At 39.9% G+C, this 25,498-nt stretch overlaps 2 long non-coding RNA genes across 2 annotated transcripts in view; both read right to left on the minus strand.

Annotated features, from left to right (window-relative positions):
- Window positions 1–204: 204 nt before the first annotated feature.
- Window positions 205–25,498, minus strand: part of LOC127509648 (uncharacterized) — a 31,060-nt gene continuing 5,766 nt past the window's right edge. The window contains exon 3 of the long non-coding RNA XR_007929333.1: window positions 205–281. This is a non-coding gene — a long non-coding RNA (uncharacterized LOC127509648). The remainder of the gene's footprint in view (window positions 282–25,498) is intronic.
- LOC127509629 (uncharacterized) lies at window positions 9,101–9,629 on the minus strand. The gene is made up of 2 exons (XR_007929294.1): window positions 9,480–9,629; window positions 9,101–9,401 (listed from the first exon to the last, which is right to left on the minus strand). It is a non-coding gene; the product is annotated as an uncharacterized LOC127509629 (long non-coding RNA).

Genomic DNA, 25,498 nt, shown 5'->3' on the forward strand with positions numbered 1-25,498 from the left:
ATGAGATGAGTGAATACATTTTTTTTTTTAATTAATTAATTAATTTTTATTTTTATTTTTATTTTTTTACATGCTTTAAAGTTGACATTCATTAATGATGGATGGATTGTTTTTTTCAGTTACCTATGTGAATTATTTTTGAATCACGTGTGACACAAACAGTTTCTCCAAAGCACATAAGTTTATGTACAGCTCAGCAGCCTCTTGTGTTACTGTGTTCTTCGGGCACAGTAATAAACAGCAGTGTCCTCAGCCTGTAGATTTGTCATGTGCAGATACACCTGCATTTTACTGTTGTCTCTGGAGATGGTGAATCGTCCTTCAACAGTTTTAGAGTAATATTTGCTACCGCCGCTTGGAGCAGAAATATGTGAGATCCACTCAAGCCCTTTCCCTTCAGCCTGTCTTATCCATGAAATATCTGCATCATCAACTTCAATCCCAGAGAAAGTACAGGTCAGTTTATGTTCGTTCCCAGGTTTGAGGACGACTGACTCAGACTCAGTCAGTGTCTGACTTTTGCACACTGTTAAAATAAAAGAAATTGTAATTTATGAGACACTTGAGTTTTAGCAATAAAGTGAAAAATAGACATGACTTGACAGCAAAGAGATGAAAATGAATAAAAAAAATATATATATGCACTGAAGTACTTAAAATAAATCTTACTTACTTTCCATAGAGACAAGTATGCTTATGAAACAACAAGTAATTCTGAGGACCATTTTTGCAGCAGTTTTTGTTAAAAATCTCAATGACAAAACACTGAAAAGGAGATAAATATGAAGAGTTTATAAGGCAGAAAGTACATTTTAATTTGCATAGCCCATCCTCCAGCATATTTCATATCAATAAAAGGAAGGTCAGACCAAAAGAAAAAAAAAAAAAAAAATCAACCCTATATCTGGATTCATCTTGCTCATTGTAGATGATATTTGCCACTACAGTGTACTAATTCACTTGAAAGCTTTATTTTATGGAAATATAAAGATTAGTGTTTACTGTGGAAATGTATAGTAGGCCTACATTTTAAAATAGAGTTGGCATGATTGAATATTGTTGAGTCTGAGTCAAACAACAGCCTATTATTTTCAGATTCATTTAGCAGATGCTTATGTTCAGTACACTCACTGCAGGTTATGTATCTCACTCAGTAATCATTCCTCCATCTATTTGAATCTATTATCTTTTTGACCTTCCTTAATTACCAGCCCAGACCTTCATACTCTCATTAGTGTGAGACGTTGTTTATACAGAAGTATTAAAATGTTTTAAACAACATTTCTACACAAGTAATGTGTTGAATTGTGGGGAAATTTGCAGTACAGTTGCTTCAGTGATCTCATGCATGAATAGTTTTTGTTCAGCCCTGCAGTCTATTGTGTAACTGTGAATCTCTTGCACAGTAATAAACAGCCGTGTCTTCAGTCTTCAGGCTTTTCACCTCTAAATACAGCATGTTTTTGCTGGTGTCTTTTGTGATAGAGAACTGGCCTTGTAGAGACTGAGCAAAACCAGTGCCAGTGCCAGTGTCAATACGGCCGATCCACTCCAGTCCTCTCCCTGGTTTCTGACGGATCCAGAACATCCAGTAGCTGCTCATTGAGAATCCAGACACACTGCAGGACAGAGTGACTGATTCTCCTGGTCTTTTCACCACAGAATCTGAAGAGGTCAAAGACTGACCACTAACAGCTGAAAAACAGAGAAAAATATATTAGATGAATTAGAAAAATGAAATGACAACAATTGAAGAAATGAAATCATTCTCACTTGAAATAATCATCAGGAGAACTCCATAAAGTAACATTTCCATTATCACCATAAAACTGTCAAATGAAGAGAATAAGAGGATATTTATCTACACTGCAGCAGAACATAAACACTGACTGAGGATTCAGTTTATAACACAGTCCTGTGAGTGTCTGAGTGGCACTGATCCTCCCTACTAAATCATTTGCATATACAGAGGCTCGCAGGTGTAAGGATTTTTAATCTAGTTCTGTTTTAATTTAAATATTTGTTTAGTAGACCTGTTCACTTACTCTTCAATCATTCATTATCGACCCGATGTCACACAAATTCTCAAAACAGCCAGGTCACAGATCTCACGAACACAAAATCACCAGTCTGATCATAGTCAGAGGAAGCAGGGCTAACTAATACCTTTGGCTGCAACTGCTTGCTCACTACAAAGTCATGTTCATACAGTCTGATAAGTCATTGATAGACAGAAATCAAAAGGTCTCAGATGAAGTGTCTGCTGCTCCATTCATTTATGTGCCTTCAGTTTGACTTATTCTGCACATTAATGTGCTGTATACACCAGATTCAACTTAATCAACTGAAATAATTTCAGAAGAACACAGAATAATAACATTTATTTGCCAGGAACTATAAGAATGCATCATGCTAATTACATAATTAAACACCAATAAGAAGCCAATAATGATAAATAATATCAATTGCTCAAAGACTCCAGGTTTACTACTCCAGGTTTGTAGATTTATTGTTTTATTGCATTGTGTCTGTTGCTGTGAGAGTTCCTGAGCTTGGTCTAATGAGGAGACTAGACTGGACTTACACAGGCATATATTGTTTAGTTACAATAAGATCAAGTTAAAAACATACAATTTATTTTTTTTATTTTTTTGAACAATGAATGAACAACAGCATCAGCTTCTCAAGGATGAAATTTAGAAGTCTGGCTGTGACAGCTGGTGTCTGGAGGACTGGTGGCCATTCAAGGGCCTGTCTAAAGGTCATTGAGGAGAACAGAAATGAGACATGCTGGTATTTTAGGTTGTGACTGATAGTGATGGGATTGCAGTAGTCATTGAGTTGTTGCTGAGCACTGACAGAGCAGGTGACTTTGCATATGAGTATTTTCAGCAGGGCAGTGAGGCCCTGTTTTTATTTACAAATTTAAAAGTTTGCTTTTTCATTGGTTAAAGCAGTATAAATTAGAAGATAAGATTCTAAATGGAACTTTAAAGGGTTTTGTCAGGCTTCATATTTTCTTCATATAGGCTCCCATCATGGCACCATTTTATTTTTAAGCAGCTTAAAAACATGCATTATCATTCGAAAACAACAACAACAACAACAAAAAACAATAATAACAATAAAAAAAACTAAATAAAAAAAGTAATGTGTAATTGTTTAAGACTCTTCTCCTTGTATACAACCTTTTTGGCATAAAGGGCTCTTTAAAGTTAAGTCAAGAACACCAGGGTTCTATATAAAACCTCATTGAACCTTTTGAGGCTCAATGCAGAATTCTCTAGTTTTTCACTGAATACTCCGTAGGGTGTTCCATTCATCATTTTAGGTTTCAGAAGGGTGCTTGCAAGACGAGTGCCCCCTTTGCGGCGCTATGCGCCCTCAATGTGCACTTCAGCTGAGCCTGCAAGTTTGCAAGCTACGCAGAAGACTTTACTTGGCAGTCAAAGCGGCATTACGTCACAAATTGCGAAGGAAGAAGAGGAAGACTGTAAAGGGTTTAGGGTGCCATTTGGGATTTAGCCAAATTTGAAAGTCGCGCCCTCAAGAACCTTTACGACATGGTTTATGGCACTGATATCAAACGCTCATTGGTTCTCACCTGCTTCATCACAGATTGCGACATGCCGTGTTTCAGTGGATTGACATTTGAAATGAGTGCGCGCCTCTATGGAGAGAAGCCGGATTCATAATTTCATGGTTAACTTAAATTCTGCTCTGTACCCCATAAAAAAAAAAAACAAAAAACATTACCATCAGAGAGGACTGGGACTGCAACTCATCATCATTTTAACTACTTTTGGTACCACTTTTGACATTTCACAATAAATAAATTATTGTGATTACACTTGTTTGTCATTTATTCTTTTATTTATAACAGTATAGTTTTAAGAAATGGTTATGGATAGGTTTAGGAGTAGGTGTAGAATTAGCGGCTCAAAATATCGTTTTAATGTTATATTTTTACTAAAATTGTGATTTTCCTACACATTTCTGTCCATTTTGTTTTATTTTTTTACCATTCTGAGTAAAATGGCTATGTTTAGGTTCGGGATGGGGTTTAGGGATCTTACATTTATCAAAGCGATAAAAGGGAAATTATACATATATTCTGACATAAAAGATTCGTAAATATTTTACGTTTTTTCGCTGTAAAAACTTAAGTAATTTTACATTTTAGTGCTATAAATACATCAATATTGTACGTTTTAGTACCTTTCTAAACTTACAAAAAATGTACGTTTCGTGTCTTTGAAAGTTACGTATTAATACCTACGTATTAACAATGAGACCAGGCTGGTATGTTGAGTTGATTCCATATACAAACTAGGAGGTATCAGAAAAATTAGGGGAAAATCATGTATACTGTATAATCATGTATAATCACTAATACTTCATAATCAAGAGAGCAAGTATATGATTCATAGTCCAGTGGCTGGTCTTTTCTCATTAGTTCTCAATTATTGTAAAGCTGATTCAACAAATGGAGTCACTGTGTCTGTCGAGCACAGTAATAAACAGCAGTGTAACGACTGAGACAAATCAGACACAATTATTTGTTATAGGTAACCAATAATTGTTTAAAGCACTCTGGGGCCTGTCCCCCATCCCCCGAGAAGTTCTCAGTTACAAGTTTTATTGCGCTAAAGAATGTGGTTGCCACATGGAAGAGCAGAGAAGAGACACAGAAACGTGCATCTTTCCTGCATTTTCCCCACAGAACACAGACTTTCCTGCATTAATTTATAGACAGACCATTCTATAAATGAACATGCACATCCCTAGGAAATGGTATCCATTATTGCTGTTGTTGTATTGCACTCATTGTATTCGCATGTTTTATGATACATTTAAGGTAACTTCAATTATGCCATGTTTAGTGTCTATGGGTTCGTATCGAGAAGATTTAAATGCTTGTGTATGCGCTATGTCCATACCTGTGCAACACATCAGTATTACAAGAATCTTTAATAGTTCTTCTTCAAAACTCAGCCAGTAAATCTTGCTCGATCATAAAAGCCCTGACAGGAGGCGTGTTATCGCCCGGAAATACAACATCTTCATTGGTCCGGTCAACAACTAAGAGGTGTGACTTTGACCAGAGGTTAAAAGCCAGTGAACAATGCCACTCCCTCTCTTTCCTTGCTTCTTGGACGACTGAAGAGACCCCCTTCTTGCTGCAGGCCTGCAGGCCTCGGCCTACAACCCAGCCATGTGCTCATCTATAAGTTTTCATAGTACTTCATCTAACGCAGAAGATACTGGCAACAACTTCGGACCGAACCATCAAGATTACAACCCAGCCGGCAGATCCGATGCTCCTCAGCCTAAAGGCATCTTGCAAGTATCGTACATTTGAACACTAAACAGCGATTTTAGTATTGATTTGTAAAACTTACCTTTGTCAGCAAAGGTGTTTTATTACTGAGGAAACTGATGATTCTTTTCCAGATTGTCTATGACTTTTTCCTATAGCTCTATCAACAGTTCCACTTCCGGTTCAACTCTATCATTGCTCATTCTTACCAATGTATGTGTGTGACCTTCATGTATGTTATGTGTCTGTTAGTTTAGTTATGTGTTTGTGAATTAGTTAATAAGGATTGTGCACAATACATGTTTGCTTCTGACTCCATCTGCTAATAAATTGCCTCTTAAGTGATTTAGATCCTGACTACATGCTCTGAGTAGTACTGTACAATACGAATGTTGTTTTTCCATAACCTGGAAATGAACATTTCTTAGAATTAATAAACAATCAACACTGAGTGTTCACTGGACGAACAGGTTATTTGATTGTAATATTAATGTAGCTACATCCAGTTAATCTGATTAACTGATTTACATATTCATAATTAATCATAATTAATAATCATAATGAGTTATGAATAATTATTAATATTTCCCCTTTGAGTTAATTCGCTACAGCAGTGTCCTCTTCTCTCAGACTCTTAGCTTCAAGATACTGTGTACTTTGAGACCCGTCCTCACTCAGTGTGAAGTGATTTTCCATTGTATCTGCATAAATAACACTACCACAGTTAACTTACCCAGTTCACTCCAGAGCTTTCCCTGGCTTCTGCCTGATCCAGTGCATCCAGTAGTTTGCCATTGTAAAACCAGATATTTTACAGGAGATGTTCACTGTTTCTCCAGGTCTCTTTAACACAGCAGGAGACTGATCTAATCGGATTTCATCACAACTGATACCTGTGGAATAAAAGACAAATCAATAAAGAGCTTGTATTAATTAAAGTGTTGTTTGCCAGTGGTTAGATATTGGACGCCTGCCAAGTACTGTAGAAGCGATGTCTTCGGGATTAGTTGCTCATTTGAACTCGATGTACTTTTGTATCAAAATATGTCCATTTCTATTTCTGCTGACATGTGATAATGTAAGATCTGCAAAATTCCCTTAAGGGTGTCAAAACAACCCCTATATCTATTTTCATCTATTTTTGACATCTGACCAGTCTACAACATAATAGATAAATCCATTTGACCTTTTCTTATTAGACCAAAACATAAGTTTGAGTGGGATGTAAGTTTCCTATGCTTATGGTATAAAATGGACTGGGTCTTTGATAGTTTAGCTTACTTTTGCTTTTCTTTGCTTTTTCTTTGCTTTTTTTTTTTTGCTTCTCGCATCTCTTTTGCATCTTCTGCTTCTGCTTCTTCTCTTCTACCTCTCATTTCATTCTGCAAATGTCTTAATTTTGTTCCTTCTTTCTCTATATTCTGATCTTCATCTATTAGATACAATACTCTGGATTTTATTATTAACTATTAATTACTTAATTAATTTGTTTGTCTCTATAATTTTTAATTAATAAATTTGTTATTCCTTATTCAAATTTGACCTCTGACATAATCATTGCTGGACTGCCTGGATTTCATTTTCTTAAGTTTTTGCATCATTATGAATGGAGGAACCTGCTGCAACAGTCAATATATTTCATTTATGTATGGAGATAAACAGATTGGGGCTTTTTCAAAGGGAACTAGGAGAAGTAGGTTTGCATAGGCTGCCCTCTAAAGGTACATTTACATTTTCTGTGCCCTTATTAACCTCTGTAACCATGTCTGCCTCTCTGCCTTTCAGGCTATTGTTTTTTGCTTCTTATTTTCTTGCTCAGAGGGGCTGGTTACCAATTAAGTTTATATATTTTTAGGTAATCCAAATTTGTATTAAAATCCAAATTCTGCAAAATATACACAGTTGTCATGTGCAGATACACCTGCATTTTACTGTTGTCTCTGGAGACGGTTTTAGAGTAGTATTTGCTTTTACCGCTTGAAGCAGAAATAAATGAGATCCACTTGAACCCTTTCCCTTCAGCCTGTCTTATCCATGAAATATATGCATTACCAGCTTCAATCCCAGAGAAAGTACAGGTCAGTTTATGTTTATTCCCAGGTTTGAGGACGACTAACTCAGTCAGTGTCTGACCTTTTGCACTTTGTTAAAATAACAGTAAGACCATTGTCTACAGCAGTCAGTTATAAAATAGTATTAAAAAAAAAAAAAAGAAAGAAAAATGTATTTCTAAATCCTACTGTCCATACAGACATATTATGGTCATTAAAAAACAGGTAATTCTGAGGACACTTTTTCCCATATTTCTTAAAAAAAAAATCACAGATAAAACACTGAAAAAGAGTTAAATATGGAGTTTATAAGGCAGAAAGTACATTTTAATTTGCAGACTAAAAAATTAAAATCCAACTCCAAACATGGTTTTATCTTAAGCAATATTTGTCCATGCAGTACAATGATTCACTCTAAAACCTTTAGTTAATGGGAAATGTAATATTATAAAAGTTTTCTTATAAAGTAGAAATTTTTCATAAATAAATTTTGAGTCTGAATCAAATAAATGATGAGTCTGAATCAAATCCCTTTAAATTAAATAAAAATAAAAAAAGCCAATTACAGTCACACTGTATTTCAAATCTGAATTTTTATAAAGCTGCTGTTGTTCTTTTGTTGTTGAAATGTAAGTTGCTAACACGTTGCTACAGTATAAGAACTAGCATACAATGGTTGTCTGATTTAAACACATATTAGTTTAAAAAAAAATGGCTTCAAAATTTATTTTTGTCTCTTCAAGTTAATAAAGTTAATAAAACACATTAAAGCTGCAGTCCGTAACTTTTTTTGGTTAAAATTATCCAAAATAATTTTTGAGCAAGTACATAACCAGCCAGTGTTCAAAACTATCTCCTTACCTTAGCTCGATTCACAACGGTAAGCTTCTAATAATGTTTTATAATAAATCAATACTGGTAGGTTTCCGCGGGAAATTCGAGCATGCAGCAGTTTGTCTTTGCGTCATTACGTCACGTCTGTAAACAGAAAGGAAGGAGTCCCAGCTAGACTATACATTTAGGATGCTGCTGGTAGTGGATCATTTATAGCCTTTTCTCACAGCAGCTGAAGTAAATAAACTTATTTTGATGGCGAATTGTAATCCAGAAAGATCCAAATGACAATCATCAGTGACAGCTAGAGATTCAGCTGTGGTCAAAAAGCAAAAGACTTCAGACTGCGGATCGGCTACAGAAATTGAAATCTACAGGTAACCCTAATATACACTAAATACACAGTCACGCAATGCTGATGTTGTTAACATTAACAATTTGAGAACAAAGTATAACAACAATAATAATTTGCATGGTTTGATGCGATATGAGCTAAGCGATCGTTAGATTTAATCACCATTGGCAGTGTGATTTATTGTTGGCCTAATGCTTTTCCTCTCAGTTGGTCAGAACAAAAGTGGCAGACATGTGACTTACTTGTTCAGATGACATTTTCCGGTAAAAATTCCTACTTTGGTCATACTTCAAGACTACAATCTGTGAAGTACAGTATCCACACCGGTATGGTGACTGACAGCAAACATTAGATTCATCTGTGCTGACGAGCTGTGCGATGCACAATGCACTTAAAGATGATAGTTCCGCAATTGCAGGTAATGTAACCATTAAACAATGAATATTTTGAATCTTGAAGATGTTTGCAGTACAGTTGCTTCAGTGATTTCATGCATGAATAGTTTTTGTTCAGCCCTGCAGTCTATTGTGTTACTGTGAATCTCTTGCACAGTAATAAACAGCTGTGTCTTCAGTCTTCAGGCTTTTCACCTCTAAATACAGCATGTTTTTGCTGGTGTCTTTTGTGATTGAGAACTGGCCTTGAAGAGACTGAGCATAATATGCAGTTGTGCCAGTATCTATATACCCAATCCACTCCAGTCCTCTCCCTGGTTTCTGACGGATCCAAGCCATGTAGTAGCTGCTCATTGAGATTCCAGACACACTGCAGGACAGAGTGACTGATTCTCCTGGTCTTTTCACCACAGAATCTGAAGAGGTCAAAGACTGACCACCAACAGCTGAAAAACAGAGAAAATTAACGTAAGTTTAGTTAGAACAGTGCACCTTTAACTGAGAAGAATTTGAGAGTTTCTCACATGAAATAATCAACAGCAGAACTCCATACAGTAGCATTTCCATTATCACCCCAAAACTGTAAAATGATATTAATGATATTTAGTTGCACTGCAGGACACAAACACTGACTGAGAATTTGGTTTTATAGCAAGTACTTTTAAACTTTGTGTTACACTGACCCTCCCTAAATCATGTAATTTGCATACAAAGGCAAAACTGTGGTAAAACTGAACTGAGAAAATGGATTCAAATATTCTTGACTGAATTCTGATTAATTTGATACAATATTGTTATTCCATTTTCTTTGAATCTGAATCATTTTTGAACAGTACAGAAGCTTGCTGACATACGGGTCAAAGACGAGACATCACCATTTTGGTGTCCGCATCAAATTAAATTTACAAAAGTCATTTTATGTACATAAAAAACATGTTAAATGCAAGCAGTGTGTCTACTTTCATATTTCAAATAACTTTTGAGAAAATAAAATGTCAACATATGGGGGAAATAATGTTCCAAAGTGTAAAATTGTCATTCAGCGTAATGTCTGGACTCTGATTTTACCATTAGATCTTTAAATAAACATATAAAATACCAATTTTAAAAAATATATTTGTGTTTTTGGCATTTTCAAATAAGTGTTGTCTGTCACATATTAAAATGACTATGTCTTATTGTTTTTTTTGTTTTTTTTTAAGTATTTAAATAATCAGGGGACTTTTGTCCCGAATATTCAGTTTGTCAGGATCAAGAAGCCATTCTGATATCAAATAAAAAACAGTCATTCAACAGTCTGTGACATCATTAAAAGACACCCTGAAGACTATTTGGTGCTGCAGAAAAGTGAGTTTATTGCTCTTAAATATTTGATAATTCCATCTTTTCATGGTGTGGTAGCCTAAGGTACAAAAACACACGTCATTCTGTGAAACACCAAAAAAACCCCACTTATATTGTTAGATTAAAAAAAATAAATAAAAAAAAAATAAGCAGATGTTGTGAATAATTGTGATTAACTTGCAATATATTAGCCTGCAATATAATCTGAAGTAGAAGTTTCATCATTCACGGTAATGTTTTTGTCAACGCAAAGTCTCTGTTGCACCACAGTGTCATCCATTACACTGAGTGACAGTATCAAATAACAATTTTAGCATCTTATTTATTTTACAGATAAATGAGGAATGTTTAGCACTGACAAATATTTGTAAAACTTAATAAATATTAATATTTTAGTGCATTTTTGTATTGTTTCATTTGTTATTGATTAATATAACCTAATAAAGTAAATGCAGACCCAGTAGCTACACTGTAAAAAAAAAAAATCCTAATTTTACGTAAAATAACTGTGATTTTTTTACGGTCATTTTCTTTTATTTTAAATTATACTCAAAACTCTGTAAAATTGCAAACAATGTATGTAAATTATCAACTCTGCTGTTATTTTATGTATTATGACATCAATGAAAAATTACAGTAATTCACATATTTTTTACAGAAAATTTACTGTATTTTTATACAGTATTTTTTCTGTTTTCTTAAATTACAAACAAATGTATGTAAAATTACAAAAATAATCAGTAATTAAACAGTAACAAAACAGTTAAATGATAAATCGGTCAAATGAATGGAAGCCAAAAAACCCTGTAGAATTAAAGTAAAATATCCTAATTTAAATAAACCGAAAAACACTGTTATTTTACAGGTATTTCCTGAATTATTACGATCAAATACCTTCACTTTAAAAAATGTCATAAAAAACGGTCAATGACTGACAGTAGCGGCTGCCAAACAAAGACCGTAAAATTAAAGTAAAATATCCTAATTTAAATAAAGTGCAAAAAACTTTAACATAAATTTTCTTTAAATTTTTAAAAATACTGTTATTTTACAGTTATTTCCTGATTTGATTCAAATGACTGAACAGAACATTAAACACTAACAGATCTCTCAAGATCTCAGCATCTTCACTTATTACAGACTAGACTTTATTTATTTTATACAAAGGTTCTTATTGACAATTAACAAAGATTTAGATGTTGATGTTTTATTGAAAAAAAAAAAAAGTTTGATGTCACCGTTATGGAAATGAGCGTTTGCTTTAGTTGGGCTCTTGACCCTTGACTTTTTCATGTTAGTTTTTCTCTGACTGATTTAACTATGTGTTTCTAAAGCATGTTTATTATAGCAAAAAAAATCAGGAGAAACTCTGATCAGATTATTTTGGCTGCTTATTGATGATATAGTTATCATGAAGTGGCCTGTTTCCCTGATATCACATAGTGTAAAATTTCTGAGTATATTAACTGTTAATTTCATAAGATTTACTGTAGTCTTGTGGAATCATATTATGATAACCTGGTTTTCTGATTTTTAAGTCATTATGCAGAAATGTTTTCAGCTGTGGTATTTTTTTTTGTTTGTTTTTTTTTGGAGCACACAGATCAATAATCAACATATGAATCTCAACAATGGAGACAACCAACAAAGCTTTTTTGTGACATTAGAAGCTTGTTTTGTGACTTTCAGAGTTGATCTGAATTTTTTTTTTTATTGTCACCATTGTTGAGATTCATATGCTGATTCTTGATGTCTGTGTGAATCTGCATGACCTTGACAAAATATTCTCTGCATAATGATTTAATAAAATTGTTGATAGTATTACAGCATTGCAGTAAAATTAGCATGTAAAAATTACAACTAACATCAAACAATTCGGCTAGAGACCAGACTCTGGCATCAGTGACTCAGACCACTCCATGATGGCTGTATAATCAGTTAAAAAGTGATCAACATCATCTGATCAGAGCTTTTCTTGCTTTTATTTGGCTATAAGAAATGTGTATCAGAAACACACAGTTCAAACAGCCAGAGAAATACAAGCGTTAAAAAAATCAAGTGTCAAGAGCCCAACTAAAGCAAGCACTGACCACCAGAATGGTGACTTCAAACTTTATTATTTTATTCAATAAAACATCAACATCTAAACCTCTGTTAATTCTCAGTAAGAAATTTAGTATGAAATAAAGTCTGGATTGTAATAAGTGAAGATGCTGAGATCTTGAGAGATCTGTTAGTGTTTCATGTTCTGTTGGGATTTAAAGGGTTTAAGCATAGGTGTAAGTTACGGGTGGGATGGGTGGGACATGTCCCCACCACTTTTTGAAACATCTCGCGGCACGGATGTATACTAATACAAAAGAAACATCTCATTTATTAACAATTCGTTCGTTTGTGTTAAATAATAGGCGATCTGGCGCTGGGATGTGTCGTTTTTGAAATCACGTTGAGTGCTCGTTGCCGTTGTTATCAGTGGCGCAACAGTTTTCTCTTTGCGCTCGTGCACAGTGCGCAGTCTTCACACGGACGAGCGCTTCAATCTATCGATGTTGCAGCCGCAGACTCTATTCGTTCCGGTGAAATCACAAACAAAATGCACATTAACGTGTCTCTGCTCTTGATAAACAATCACTGATGAACATCTTTGGTTTTAATGAGAAAAAAATAAAATAAATAACACGAGGGCGGGTTAGAACCCAGAACCTCTGGCATGCGGAACAAAAGTTCTACCTCTAGTCCATTAGGACAATCTAATGCAAGATGCGGATTTACGTATTTACTGACTAATGTAAATACTTTCAAGACTACCTTTATATTGTATTATAGTAGGTGTAAGGACGAAACTATCATATTAAACATGAGGTCTATGTCAATAAATTTTGTGCATTTATTATTATAATGATACACACACATTCCTGACACACACATTCCTGTCCCACCCACTTTTTAAAACAAAGTTACGCCACTGGGTTTCAGTATTGTGTGTTTTGTGGGTCACCATTGTGCTGAAGAGTAGAGCCTGTGCTTCAGTCCAGGATGAGCCAGAAAACATTGGTGTTATGCTGCATGTTGCTTTATTTCAGAGGCAGTTACATATAGTTATATTCATTTGTGTGTGCTTTTTCTGGTTAAATACAAGAGATTCACATTTTACAGTGAATGTTTTGTTAGTAACAATTCAGGATATACATATAAAACAACAGTGTTTTTTTCTGTAAGAGTGTTTTGCACTTTTTTTTTTTTTAAGATTATGTTTTGCAGTGAAGGTGTTTTTTTGTAATAATTCAGGGAATACCTGTAAAATAACAAGAAAAATTATAATGAAAATTTCTGTTAAAGTTTTTTTACACTTTATTTAAATTAGAATATTTTACTTTAATTTTAAGGTTTTTGTTTGGCAGCCGTAGCTAATTTATTTTTTTACAGTGCAGCGTAACAGCGCTAAGGGTGGTAAAAAATACAACATAAAATTTTTTTTAGAACTGTAAGATTCTGTTGTGCCCTTTAATCATAATTTGTTGTTATATTACAAGAAACAAAATTGAAATACAGATGAAAACGGATAACATTGCATAAAATACCACTTTGCAGTGTGCTCATATGTTCATGCTTGAGCTTGAACTAAGAGCTCAGTATTTTTTTGAGTCACACATATGAAATATCTTCATATAAACATATTAGACCATCCATATTCCCTCAAATGTTAACAATTTAACTGAGTTGTCTTGAGCAAACAATATTATATTAAAGAATGTTGCTGATTTGTTTAGGGTTTACGATTTCCCAGCATGCATATCTTAATGGCATTTTGCTTTAGTGACTTTATTCATTTTTATAGCTGTTATTGTTTTAGTTGTATGACTGCAGTGTCTTCGATTTTTCAATTTTCAGACTGATTCTTGCTATTATCTCTGAGGTCTTAAATTTGTGCAGAATGGGAGAAGTGGAGGCATTTTTGGTGTTTATGAATGGACTGTGATGAGAAAATAATTACATGCCACCGTCTCAAATATAAAGCGAAAGAAGAACCCTCTACTGATTCTCTTCAGCTTTATTGGCCACTTTCCTATATTTTGTAAGTTTTGTTACAATAGGATACGTTTATGCAAATATGCAAACTAGAAAAACATCCAAATATAATGCATAATCTGATGAGTTAATGAAGGAGAGAAGATTGCAATACTTGCAATATAGTTTAGGAAAATTAAACTTCATCGACATGCTCCTTCGTTAACCCATCAGATTATGCATTATATTTGGATGTTCTTCTAGTTTGCATATTTTTTAAAACATGTATCCTATTGTAACAAAACTTACAAAATATAGGAAAGTGGCCAATAAAGCTGAAGAATCTACAAAGAGAGCAACGCTTTAATTCCCAGGGATGCAAATGTTGTAGTCATGTCTGTCTGCACTTCTGTTTTTGATTGGCGCTCAAGCCTTTTGTCTAACTGTGACTCTTGTGCACAGTAATAAACAGCTGTGTCTTCAGTCTTCAGGCTTTTTATCTCCAAGTACACCATGTTTTTGCTGGTGTCTTTTGTGATTGAGAACTGGCCTTGTAGCGACTGAGCAAAAATAGTACCAGTGCCATCGTCAATACGGCCGATCCACTCCAGTCCTCTTCCTGGTTTCTGACGGATCCAGTGCAGCCAGCTAAGGGAGAGTCCAGAAACCACACAAGATAGTGTGACGGATTCTCCAGGTTTCTTTACCTTAGAGCCAGAAGAGGTCAGTGATTGACCATGTGCATCTGGAACTAAGACAAAATGTTCACATTAAAACAGCATTGGTTTTAAATATATTTATATTTAGAAAGTTGCTTAATGAGATTGGTAAGCAGATTTAAACTTACATGAAACCAGTACAAATAGAATAATATAACTCAGATTCATCTTCCTCTAGACCAATGCAGTTCCATGCAAAAAATATGTTTCTGGTGTGTGAAGAAGTGTGAAAAATCAAAGCATTTATTGAACAGAGGACGGACTATATTTCAGACTTCATTTGAATAAGGGAGGGTCTTAAAAACTAAACAAAATCTGCTGCCCTCAGTGTTAATCAGTGATGACCCTGTTTATCAGATGAAGATGGGAAAAACTTTATATTTATATATATATTTATAAAAGATAATATATAAATGATATATACATGATGTAATATATATTATGATAACGTGACACACAATGTAATAAATGCTTTGTCAGGTAACATAAAAATGTTACCATCAAAAATAACTTTTTATTCAAGTCTTAAACAATATAAAATATGGCTGTATCAACCTGACTACTTTATTTCTGTCATGAGTGTGTGTAGTCCACATTTACTTATAGCAATTTATACAGTCTTTCATTGCTTATGCATTATTATTTTGTTGATATGTAAAAGACATTTTGGTAACACTTTATTTTCAGGCTATATTGTTTTTAACCACATGTAGCACAAACATGGCTGATACCCTCCATATGTTTTGTTCTGAGGTTAATGGGTTTTAAACCTTGTGCTACTATTATATTATATTTTTGCAATGACTGTTTTTAACAGTTAAGAAACCTCACAGGATGAAGCTGCCTGTATCAACAGTACAAACAAATGTACAAAACATGATTACTCAGAGGTTGAGCTGAAATACTGAACACCACGTGAAACACAGAAATAAATAAGTCTGTTATGCCAATCGAGGGAGGGAAAGTTTAATTTGAGTATGGTATGAAAAAAATAAATAAAAGATTTGTAAAAAAAAAAAGAAAAAAAAAAAAAGGTAAGAGTCAAAGTGATTTAGACACTAGAATAACTAGCTTCAATAGTATGAATAGATTGTAAGTCTATTTTTTTTTATTTGGTCAGTATTTATTTTCATTTGACATGAGTTTTCTCCTTTTTTCTCTTCCCACAGTTTGGGCTTTATGCCTTTTAAGCATTTTTATGTTCATACCAAAATAACTAAGAACAAATTTCCTATGTCATGTATTTCATTTGTGAACTGATGACTGATGTTCAGCTGTTTCTTTTTTATTGTCAACTTATTTTTGGATCAACAGTCATCAAAGCTCTACAGGTGTCATGATGGTCACAGACACGGAAATACCTTTAATTTCACTCAGCTGATGCTCACCAGAAAGCTGTAGATCTGTGCTGTTGTTGGAGGACTGGTGCTTGTATGTGAGACCCTGAGGAGGGTCTGGCTAAATGAGGTCAGTGAGTAGGATGGAGTGAGATGTTTTGGTATTTCAGGATGTGACTGACAGTGGTGGTTGTTGCACTGACGTGTGGCTTTGCTTATTTTTGCGCGTCACTACAGTAATTAAAGTAAGAGTACTGTACATTTGAATGAATTGATCACTTTTTGGCATAGTTACAGTAAATTATCATTTGGATGAAAGAAAAATAATTAAAGTTAGAAAGTAAATACAAATCTGAGTGAAGATCAAAAACTGCAATCTCCAGTAAACTGTCCTTTCAATGGTCATACAAACGGTGAGTGGATTTCAGATACAAACAAGAAAGTGTCTGAATTTAAGAACCAGAGAGAATTAAAATCATGATGCTCTTATTATAACAATGACTACTAATATTTAAAAATCACAAAAATAACTGTAACCCAGTAGAATAAAATTCTACAGGTAATGGGTTTATTTCAATCAAATTGATTTTGTTTTGTTTGGTTCTAGCTCAGAGCTAAAATATGAATGAGTATATCACTATATGTGTTGTATAAAGTGTGTGTAGGTATGCCTTTAAGAACGCGATCATATATCAAGTTTGATTGTTAAACACATGTCGAAAACGTGGTTTTGACCTACAAGTTAGGTCTTTCTTTATTTTATTGGTTTATGAAAGTGAAGTCCCGCCCTCACTTACATGTTGTGGAATATGAGTGGTTGTTTTCGAGAGAGACGAGGGGGAGATTGACAAGTGCAGCCGATCGAAAAGATAAGCGAAAAGATTGCAGTAAAGATAAGGAGCTGTTTAATAGGTTACTCATCGTATTAATACCTTGATTTGTGTATATTAATTTGATTAAGACCCACGAGTTTGGAGTTTGTGTTATTTGTTGGTAACTGGGTTCTCCGTGTATGTTCACTCAACATTGCGGACTTTCGCCATTCGTTAGCTGGACCCATCGTTAATACAGGCAGTGTTTCAAGTTATTCTACAGACACAAAGACTATATTCACGCACTTTATTGGCGGTTTGTCGATCTGTGCAAGGACAACATAGTTCAAAGTTAACGTGAGAGTTCGCTGGCTGCAAGTGAGGAGTCTGTGGTTCGTCTTCAGACAGCGTGCAGCTACGCACAGGAAGATTTCCCGGAGGCCTACTACTGTGCAGAGGAGTCAGTGGTCCGTCTTCGGAGAGCGCGCAGCCGTGCACCGTAGGAAGATTTCCCGGAAATTTCCACAGTGCAGCAGAGTCACTGGTTATTCCACAACGGAATTCAGGTACCTTTGTGTGAGTTTTGTTTTTCCCGCTCAGGAGAGTGAAGAGGCCAGTTTGCAGTTTCTAAGGTCACCACGTACTCCAGCAACGTCTCAGGCCTGCAACGGGGTGTGTAGTGTATGACTGGTGTATGTGTGTGGGCCCACAGTATTTCCTATCGATTTATATGGTTATTCAGTGCACTTATAAACTATGATGTTTTTTTTTTTTTGAGTGACTTTTTGATACTCCTAGTGAGTTATTTTGTCCAGTCATCTCAAGTGAGTGTGACAGATACAAATTAATTAATTTTATCACCTGAAGTATTGCATTATTGGTGTGATATTGTTAAATGGTGATTTAATAGAGATGTGATTGTGTGAATTACTCACATCCTGAACCATTTGTCTATTTGAGGTCATTTTCATCCCTTTTTTATTGTTTAATTAAATTCTTTACATTTTGTTACTTTCACAAGAGTTCATTCATAGACAAGTTATTCATAAGTGAATATAGATTTTATTATATATAACTTTCTAAAGGAGAAGTAATTCATTGTGACCAGAGGGGCCTAACTTCAACATTGGTAGGCACATAGTAATTGAATCCGTGCACTGCTCTACTTAATTAACATAAAGACAGGTAGGGGGCGCTACATAACAATTTAATAATAATAATTTAATAACAATAATAATAGTAAATTAGCAGTGATAGACTAATAACTGGTCTTTCCTTTCTGTAGTTATTGTTAGGCCTCTTCACCAGATGGAGTCACTGTGACTCTCGAGCACAGTAATAAACAGCAGTGTCCTCTTCTTTCAGACTCTTAGCTTCAAGATACTGTGTACTTTGAGACACATCCTCACTCATAGTGAAGTGATTTTTCACAGAGTCTGCGTAAATAAGATAATCAAATCTAGAACTACTGCCAGAGTTTACTCTCCCAATCCACTCCAGAGCTTTCCCTGGCTTCTGCCTGATCCAGTGCATGTAGTGCTCTGTCATCGTAAAACCAGATATTTTACAGGAGATCTTCACTGTTTCTCCAGGTCTCTTTATCACAGCAGGAGACTGATCTAATCGGATTTCATCACCACTGATACCTGTGGAATAAAAGACATAAATCATATTAACAGTGAGCTTCTATCATAGTGCTGTTCCCTTTCGATACTTCACTCGTACTGCGTATGGGGAAAGGTCTCCTTTTTCCCCATTACTGAAGCCTTTTTCAATAACGCAGTGTAACTGCATCGTCATTGGTTCACTCATGGAAAGTTGTTGAACCAATGACGGCGCGGCATAGCTGCGCGACCTATGGCGACAAAGCGCGCGAAGAAGCCCGCCAAAAAAGGCGGGGCTTACGGCTATATAAGCAGGCATTTCGCCATAGGATTTCAGTTCTCTCTCCTTCAGCGACGACGACGCATTCTTTGCTGATCTCCGAGCTGAAGCCTTCGCCGCTCTAGAGAAGCTCTCGCCGCCGTCGAACAGGCTCTCGCAGCGGACTGAGCTGAGCTCGCCGGACGAAGACAGCGCCGGCGCCCTCGCAGACTGCCGCTTCGAGCGCCGCTCTCGAGCCGCCCGCTTCCCGCTTCCGGCCGCCTCTCAGCGCGTCTCCTGCCGCCATCCGGCGCGACTATTAGAGCTTTTTCCCGCGGTTTTTCGCCGCTCTAAAAGAGCTTTTTCTCGCGGCTCTCGCCGCTCTAAAAGAGCTTTCAGCGGCCCTCGCCGCTCTAAAAGAGCCCCTCAAATGCCGTTTTCACGGCGGCGGCGTTGCTGCAAATGCCGCGCCACTCTTGTGGCACATGCAGAGTCCCTCTGCATGACGATGACGGGCACGGTGAGTGCGTCGGCTGCCTGGGCAAGTCCCACGCAGAGGCTGCGCTCACTGGGACCTTATGCTCTCACTGCGAGAGCATGAGTCTAGCCTCTCTGCGCTCACGGATTGCTTTCTTCTCCGAAAGTGGTCCCGCCGCTCGCGCCCTCCCGTTTTCTTCCTCCCGCGAGCCGGCTAGGAAGAGACAGCGGGGTAGAGTGGATCAGCTCCCGGAGTTGTGCGAGCTCACGCCGGCTCAGCCCCCGCGTGCCTCGCCCTCTCCCACTAGAGAGCAATCCCCCGTCTTGTTCTCACGCCCTGAGCTGCGTCCCTCTACAGATGCGAGTGACCTCGTCTCATTTGGCGGATCGGATGAAGAGCCGCTCGACGACTCCATGTCTCTCGCGGCCTCTGAAACAGAGGGATGGGCTGGTGACTCGGAGGACCCCGCCCACCTACCCTCGCTGGAGCCCATTGACTGCAAGCCGGGCATGGACGCCGAGCTTTTCCGCGTCCTCTCAAAGGCAGTGGAGGAACTGGACCTCGAATGGGCCCCACCAGAAGAGCCATCGCGGAGCAGGCTTGACGAGTGGTTCCTGCCGGGCCGTCGCCAGGCCCCTCGCCAACGCTCCGCCCCGTTTTTCCCAGAGGTGCACGACGAGCTGACGAAGTCGTGGCGCGCTCCCTATTCTGCCCGCCTACGCATTACGCACCATTCAGCTCTCACCACTGTGGACGGCTCTGAAGAGAAGGGCTATGAGCACCTACCGCCCCTGGATGAAGCAGTGGCAGCTCACCTCTGTCCCCCCGCGGCTGTGGGTTGGAAGACGAAGAGGGCCCTTCCATCCAAGCCCTGCAGGACCACCTCTGCCCTGGCTGGCAGAGCCTATGCGTCCGCAGGCCAGGCTGCCTCAGCGCTGCACACCATGGCGATCTTCCAGGTGTTCCAAGCGAAGCTCCTCCGCTCTCTGGACGAGTCCGGCATTGATGCACCTGCCTTTCGTGATCTCCGCAGCGCCACTGACTTAGCCCTGCGTGCCACAAAAACCACAGCCCAGGCCATTGGACGATCCATGGCCAGCCTGGTCGTGCTCGAGCGCCATTTGTGGCTCAACCTGACCGAGATAAAGGACCTGGACAAGACGGCCTTCTTGGACGCCCCGGTCTCTCCCTCCGGTCTCTTCGGGCCAGCAGTAGAGGGCTTCACGGAACGCTTCACCGCAGCACAGAAGTCGTCCCAAGCAATGCGACACTTCCTGCCCAAGCGCTCCAGCTCTGCTTCTGCTTCCAGCCACCCCAGGCCTGCGCCGGCTCAGCAGAGCAAGACTGCCTCCTCCACCTCTCAGGCAGCACCTCCCAAGGAACAGCGCCAGCGCTCACGCCCCGCAAAGCGCTCCTCCTTCCCGAGACGTCAGGGACCCCGGCCTAAGATTTCGCTGGACCCGATGCCTCCTAAGTCTTCCTGATCTGCCAGGAAGGAAGAGGATGGGGCTAAGTCTCGCCGAGGCCGGACCACCCCAAAAGCTCCTTCGTTCAGTCTCCCCTCCGCCCCGTTTAGTTCCGGGCGTGGGAGATATGTTCAGTGTTGCGCTAACTGGGCCCACAAATGTTGCGCCCATGCAAAACGCCGTTCTCATGGCGAACACTATAAATTTTTTACCTCCTCAAAAAATGAGCAAACTTCCTCTTCCACTCTTTCCGGTGTATGGGCCCCCGACCAGCGGTCCATCATCCGATGCCATACAACCCCTTGTCACACGGGCCGAGGCCTGGCAAGCCATTCCCGGGGTGTAAAGTTGGGTCCTGGGAACCATAAGTCGGGGCTACTCGCTTCAGTTCGCCCGAAGGCCCCCGCGCTTCAACGGGGTGCTTCAGACTTCAGTAAACACGGACGACACTCATGTCCTCCGAGCCGAAGTCATGACTCTACTGAAGAAAGGAGCTATAGAAATAGTCTCCCCCTCAGAGAGCGTATCGGGGTTCTACAGTCGTTATTTCCTGGTTCCCAAGAAAGATGGCGGTCTCAGACCCATCTTAGATCTCAGAGTCTTGAACCTCTCCCTCATGAGACGGAAGTTCAAGATGTTAACGCTGAAACAGATCCTCGCGCAGATTTGCCCCGGGGACTGGTTCTGCTCGCTGGACCTGAAAGATGCTTACTTTCACATCCAGATAGCCCCTCGTCACAGACGATTCTTGAGATTCGCATTCGAGGGAGTGGCTTACCAATATACAGTCCTTCCCTTCGGGCTGTCCCTAGCTCCTCGCACTTTTACCAAGTGCATGAACGCGGTGCTTTCCCCACTGAGACAGATGGGAATCCGTGTTCTGAATTATCTCGACGACTGGCTCATTCTGGCCCAGTCGAGAGCCGAGCTAGAACTCCACAGATCCGTGCTCCTCAGCCACTTGGAGTGTCTAGGACTCAGGGTCAATTTTGCCAAGAGCTCGCTGCTTCCCAGCCAACACATCACGTTCCTGGGTGCAGTTTTCGACTCAGTCCGTATGACGGCGGTAGTCTCGCCAGAGCGCGCCCTGGCCATTCAGCAGCTCGCGGCTTCAGTCAGAAACAGAGCCTACCTCCCTCTGAAGTTCTTCCAGAGGATGCTAGGGCTAATGGCTTCCGCCTTCCCGGTTCTGCAGCTCGGCCTTCTCCGGATGCGGTCTCTACAATACTGGTTGAAGTTTCGGGTCCCTCCTCACGCCTGGCGGCACGGCCGCCTGCGTCTCAGGGTCAATCAGGCCTGTTTGACAGCTCTGAAACCCTGGATGAACCCTGTATGGTTCAGTCTTGGAGTACCCCTACAGGCGGTGTCCAGAAGGACAGTGCTCTCGACAGATGCGTCCAACATGGGTTGGGGCGCTCTTTGCGAGGGCAGACCGGCCTTCGGCTCGTGGTCTCGCGAAGAAAGCCATCTGCATATCAACTGCCTCGAGATGTTGGCAGTGTTCCGAGCCCTTCAGGCGTTTCAGGCATACCTGACGGGACGCCACGTCCTAGTCCAGTCGGACAGCATGACAGTGGTGTCATATATAAATCACCAGGGCGGCCTTTCCTCCAGCCGCTTATGCGCACTGGCGAAACGTCTTCTGGAGTGGGCATTTCCGAGGTTACAGTCTCTCAAAGCGACTCACATACCCGGGAGAACAAACTTGGGAGCAGATATGCTATCTCGGAGCAACGTCCCCTCAGACGAGTGGATGCTCCACCCGCAGACGGTTCTCACGATCTGGGAGTTCTTCGGGAGGGCAGAGATAGACCTCTTCGCCTCAGAAGACAACTCTCACTGCCCAATTTATTTCTCGAAGGAGGAAGATGCTCTGGCCCACGACTGGCCCTGCACCCTCCTTTACGCTTTTCCCCCGATCGCTCTGATCCCTCAGGTTATCAGACGAGTCAGGGAAGACAAGCACAGAGTCCTCCTAGTGGCCCCGCTCTGGAGGAGCCAAATCTGGTCCTCAGAACTGTTCAGGCTTTCCACGGAAGCCCCGTGGCCGATCCCCCTGAGACAGGACCTCCTGTCTCAGGTGAACAGGACGATCTGGCATCCCCAGCCAGAACTCTGGGCTCTGCACCTCTGGTCCCTCGATGGGAGCCTCCAAACCTCCCAGGGGACGTGCTAGATACCATCTCTCAGGCGAGAGCCCCGTCCACGAGACGCCTCTACGCCCAGAAATGGTCGGTCTTTGTTGACTGGTGCTCTGCACGCAGCATAGACCCTGTGGAGTGTGGCATATCACCGATACTGTCATTCCTCCAGGAGCGTTTAGATATGGGTCGCACCCCTTCAACGCTCAAGGTTTACGTAGCAGCCATCGCAGCGTTTCACGCTCCTATCGCTGGCCAGTCAGTGGGACGAAACAGCCTTGTGGCAAGTTTTTTGAGAGGTTCTAGGCGATTGAATCCACCTCGTCCTCTCACTGTTCCCACCTGGGACCTCTCTTTGGTCCTCAGAGCTCTCAAAGGGCCCCCCTTTGAGCCACTGTGTTCAGCTGACCTCAGGCCCCTGACACTCAAAACCGCTCTGCTGCTTGCACTAGCATCGGTCAAACGAGTCGGCGACTTGCAGGCCCTCTCTGTGAGCCCTGCATGCCTTAAGTTCGGGCCCAACGACTCCAAAGTCATTCTGAAACCTAGGCATGGCTATGTTCCGAAGGTGCTCTCGACTCCATTCAGAGCACAGGTCATTTCCCTCTCAGCGCTTCCTCGGTCGTCGGACGAGCGAGAGCTGGAATTACTCTGCCCTGTCAGGGCATTGAGGACCTATGTTGAGCGATCACAGCCTTTCCGGCAATCCGATCAGCTCTTTATCTGCTTTGGCGGGCGCACCAAAGGGTCTTCGGTCTCAAAGCAACGTCTTTCGCGTTGGATAGTCGACGCTATTGCTCTTTGCTACTCCTCTATGGGCCTCAACTGCCCCATAGGAGTTAGAGCCCACTCCACTAGAGGAATGGCTTCCTCTTGGGCATGGTCCAGTGGAGTTCCTATTAAAGACATCTGTGAGGCGGCCGGCTGGTCCTCACCGTCCACTTTTGTCAGATTTTATAACTTGGATATCCCGACCTTACAAGCTCGGGTCCTCTCGGTATGATACGGCGGCCTCTATCGAGCTCCGCCTCATGCCACCCCAGGAGTTAGCTCCCCTCTTGCAAGTGTAACACATGGGTTCGACGGCTCCGGCCCTCTCACTTGTCCACTGGTTCCCTCACGGTGTCCAAGACAAGTTCAGTCGTTCCCTGCCGTGGCACGGCGCGGTTGAATTCGTTCCCCATACGCAGTACGAGTGAAGTATCGAAAGGGAACGTACTCGGTTACTAACGTAACCTCGGTTCCCTGAGATACGGAACGAGTACTGCGTTACATGCCGTGCCACGAGGCTGCGGCCTCAGTGTCGTCGCTTCAGTCGTATGACCTGAAATCCTATGGCGAAATGCCTGCTTATATAGCGGTAAGCCCCGCCTTTTTTGGCGGGCTTCTTCGCGCGCTTTGTCGCCATAGGCCGCGCAGCTATGCCGCGCCGTCATTGGTTCAGCAACTTTCCATGAGTGAACCAATGACGATGCAGTTACACTGCGTTATTGAAAAAGGCTTCAGTAACGGGGAAAAAGGAGACCTTTCCCCATACGCAGTACTCGTTCCGTATCTCAGGGAACTGAGGTTACGTTAGTAACCGAGTACGTTTTCTAGAATAACACAAATGTCAAATTTACCTTGTTGAGATACAATCACCACAAATATGAAATGCCAGATCCTCATTGACACCATTGTCAAAACGTTTGCTAAATGTAAATTCTGCACCTGTTCTTTCACTGGACAGTAAACAGTGAGCTGGATTTGTGTGTTATATAGAGGTAAATCATCACATTTGCATACTCTGCTTTCTCAGGCCTTGTACATGATTATTATTATTAATGAGAGGAGGAGTTACTAAGTTCAGAATTGTTTATTGTGGACTTCAATTTAGCTATGTTTTCTTCAGGTAATTTAAATTATGTCAGTGTGCTGCATGGTTGTTTAATTTATAATGTAAGAAAATAATTGTTTGATAATTGTGTTAAGTCTTCAGAAACAGGTCATGTTTAATTTTTAAGTAAGTGACTCCCTCTTGTGGAGCTCTGCTGCTATAGTAGACTATATTATATACAGTTTTTTTGGATTGCTTACACACTAAAATTAAAAGTAGTACACTATTAGCAAAACCTTACACTCAAGAAGCAAAACATTAGCCCATATTTGCACAACTACAAGCACATTGTCAACCTCACACTTGTTGAAAAACTCTACACACAGTGATTTGCAAAACACTAAACACACTTAACATACATTACACACAAAAATCTATCATGAAGTCTCTTCCTTGCAATACCAAAGCACTGACTGTCAAATTACCGCACCGTCCAACCAATTGGTTCAACACAGTCATCAGGTGTGCAAACACTTGTTTGCTTAATTGTAGACACACC

Source organism: Ctenopharyngodon idella, chromosome 3 (genome assembly GCF_019924925.1).
Source record: "Ctenopharyngodon idella isolate HZGC_01 chromosome 3, HZGC01, whole genome shotgun sequence".
NCBI classification, from domain to species: Eukaryota; Metazoa; Chordata; class Actinopteri; order Cypriniformes; family Xenocyprididae; genus Ctenopharyngodon; species Ctenopharyngodon idella.